The following is a 3,773-nucleotide window of genomic DNA, read 5'->3' as shown; positions in this document are numbered from 1 at the left end:
ACTAAAGCAGTGGGTACTAAACCCAATCACTTACCATCTTTTACGATATGTTAAGTAATTTTTTTAACGTTTAAAATTTTGGTCTCTTTTAAACGATACTTAAAAACTATTCTAAAATTTTATCAAAAAAAATTAATTTTAAAAATTACTAACTCTGTTCTACATTTAGCGTTGAATTAAGAAATCAAACAGGCCTTTGGTTATTATCATTTATTTTATTGTCTATCATGTATCTTATTCAAACAAGAATACTATCATTTACTTTCTTTTCTCTCTTATCTATCTAAACACAAGAAAAGAATATTGATGAACGGGTTACTTTGAATCCATAAAGTTTTAAAAAAATTGCAACTCAATTAAAATATTATTAATTAGTTGAATTCTGCACTTTGCAGTACATGCATATTTATAATAAAGAAAACAAAATACTAGAAGGAAACTAAAAACATAAGGAAACTCATTCTAGAAATAAGCCTAAAAATAAATTATCTCTAAAAATTCTAAAAAAAATAAAAAATGAAACTTAATCAATAAAAACTATGAAATATAAAATCTCATAGCATTCCAACTTCGATAAGGGCTCGAACAAAAATTTCAAAATAATCAACCGGCCTCTTATAAGACAATAAAATACAATTTCGGAGCTCTAAAATAAGGTTTCAGCTGAAAACTAGCATGCCCCAAAAGCTAAAGCTAGTGGGCTTTTTCTTAATACGTCGTTTTCACCCAAAAAAATACTCCATTCTAGTAAAAAAATGAACTTGTAAAATCATTTAGAATTCTATGCTACATCATAATGTTATCATTTCTTTCTTTTATCTCCTATGCATCCAAAAGGAGCCTTAGCGTTTTGGTATTGGTACTAATATTTGAAATGTTCAAAAGATTCAATAGTAATTCATGAAAATCTAGTTTGCCCTTTCAATCTTTTTGGTACTTGGGATAAAAAAAAAATAATAAAAAAAAAGAAAGAAAAGAAGAAGAAGAAGAAGAAGAAATATTTATACTATTATAAAAGTACAAAGTGTTTGAGTACATTATTGTGCTTCAGTATATTAAAGAGTTTCAGTAAATTATTTTATAATAAAAGAAATTAGTAATAATAATAATATAGTATTAATAAATACTAAAATTCAATTAGAAAGATAATCTAGTTAAAGAATGAAATACCAATAATAATAATAATAATAATAACAATATAGTAGTAAGAAATATTGAAATTCAATAAATGAAAATCTAATTATTGAATGAAATATATAATATACTAATAGTAATAGTAATAATAATAATAATAATATAGTATTAATAAATACTAAAATTCAATTAGAAAAAAAAAAAATACAGAAAGGAAATCTAATTAAAGAATGAAATACCAATAATAATAATAATATAGTAGTATGAAATGTTGAAATTCAATAAATTAAAATATAATTATTGAATGAAATATATAATATTAAAAAATTTATTTAATAATATAGTAATAGGACATACTACTACTAATAATAATATATTGTAGGAAATATAATTACAGAAGGTAGTATGTCATTTTTAAAAATTGAATTACTAAAATTCAATAAAAGAAAATCTAATTAGATGTCTCATGTGATCATATCTAAGCACACACTCGATCACTTTTATTCCATAGTGAGTACACAATATTTTCGGCCCCTCTATAAATATGGGTAGTTACTTACTGAGAAACATGTACAAGGTAGAGAGACAGCATTTAGATATATAGAGAGTGAGAGATGGCAGATAAGGTGGTGGTAAATATAGGTAAGGGAGTGGGTCAAGGAGAGCCTGAGCCTGAGCCTGAGCCGATGTCTAAACATTTTAAGAATGAGAGCTTGATTCCTGAAGAGAGAAAGCGGGTGATGACAATGATTGCTGAGAAACTGGTGAATTCTGTTACTTCCTCTGCCTGCAACAAGGAAAAAAAATAAGCACAAGATCAACCCTGGTGATGTCTAAATAATCTTACACCATATCCTCTATATATATCTGTATATATCACTCACTGTGTTGCATGTAGTGAATATTTTATGCAATAAAATCATCTTTTGGTGATAGTAGAGAGTTATTGGTGCATGTTATACTGTTCTTTACATCTCAAATGAGCTTTCTTTGCTTTTCCACTCAAAGATAATAAGTGCGTGCACTGTGTAATGTTTTATATATATATGTTGCCAAGATCTCCATTTGAGGAGGTCATTTTTTTCATCTCTTTTACTGTCCAAATTCCTCTAATTTATTTATTATTATTTTATATATATAAAAAGTTACATATATATATATATATGCATGTATCTATATTCCCTTCTTCAGTTAAACCACTTTTTCTCCTTCAAAGTTCTCTCATATATATATATATATATATATATATATATATATATATATATCTATATATATATATATATTCTTGTTTTTGTTCTTCTTCTATTTTATTTCATTTTTTGTTTTTAACTTCTTAAAATTTTTCCTTTTGCCCTTATACATGATGTATGTACTATGACATTTTTTTTTTCAGTTATTCTTTTTGTTTCTCTTCTTCTTATTTAAATGAATATGTGTAATTTCACATATCACTTCCAAATAACAATACCCATTTTGTAATTGTATTCAATGAAAAAATTATCAATCAATATTTTAATTTTTCTATTCGTGAAGTATTTATTTTTCTTACAGTATTTCTTGATCAGCATAATATTATTTTACAATTATTTTTAATATGAGAATGCAAACACAACAAAAAAAAAGGGGGGGGGGGGGGGGGGGGGGTTCTGAAATCCTGACCAATTGAATAATATGAGGGCTACCTTTTATTAGCTAAAAGATCATGTAAAAGAGAAGCAAAATGGAAATGATTGGGATAGAGAAAAGAAATAAGTAGAAAGAGTTATTTACATAATTTTGTTATTTACATATATTTATATGATAAATTTTAAATAATGCCCCCGCCTAATATAGATAAATACATAATTTTGTTATTTACATATATTTATATGATAAATTTTAAATAATGCCCCCCTAAACTTATCAATTACTAAAAAAAATTCTTAATTTTTTTCTTCTCTTTTACTTTTCAAATTCCTCTAATTTCCTTTTTCTAAAAAATAAAAAGAAGTTACATATATATATATATATATATATATATATATATATTCCCTTCTTCAATTAAACCATTTTTTCCCCTTCAAAGTTCTCTCATTTTTTTTTTCTTGCTTTTGTTCTTCTTCTTTTTAATTTATATATTTTTGTTTACCTTTTGATTTGAAGAAAAGTAAGGGAAGTGGCAATGCAAACACAACATCTGAAATTCTGACCAACTGAATAATATGAGAGCTACTTTTATTAGCTAAAAGATCATGTAAAAGAGAAGCAAAATGGAAATGATTGGGATAGAGAAAAGAAACTACAAGAGATAATCAGAAAGAGTTTGCGTTTGCCGGGAGTCGAACCCGGGTCTATTGCTTGGAAGGCAATTATCCTAACCGTTGGACTACAAACGCAATTCTGTGGTATGGTTTTTATGGATTCTGAGTGATAGGTGAAATAATAATTAAACTTGAATTGCAACTATTTGTTTTCGGGGCTGGTACAGTTTGGCAATGTAGATTCAGGATTGTGTTTGTTTCAAAAGAAAACCATATATATCAGGAAAGAAATATTTTCTTTGAATAGTAGTTCACTAGATGGAGGAAAGATATACATTTTTGAAGTTTCAAAGATAAAGTGTGAAGAATGCAACTGATGGTGGCTTTCCTTGTTGTAGT

At 26.3% G+C, this 3,773-nt stretch overlaps 1 non-coding gene across 1 annotated transcript; it reads right to left on the bottom strand.

Annotated features, from left to right (window-relative positions):
• Window positions 1-3,437: 3,437 nt before the first annotated feature.
• Window positions 3,438-3,509, bottom strand: TRNAG-UCC (transfer RNA glycine (anticodon UCC)). The gene has a single exon. It is a non-coding gene; the product is annotated as a tRNA-Gly (tRNA).
• Window positions 3,510-3,773: the final 264 nt, after the last annotated feature.

The sequence above is a fragment of the Cornus florida genome, unplaced genomic scaffold (genome assembly GCF_030987335.1).
Source record: "Cornus florida cultivar Cherokee Brave unplaced genomic scaffold, ASM3098733v1 CherokeeBrave_3.0.0_Hap2_Chr09, whole genome shotgun sequence".
Classification (NCBI taxonomy): Eukaryota; Viridiplantae; Streptophyta; class Magnoliopsida; order Cornales; family Cornaceae; genus Cornus; species Cornus florida.
This window is presented reverse-complemented; position numbering and strand designations above follow the sequence as displayed.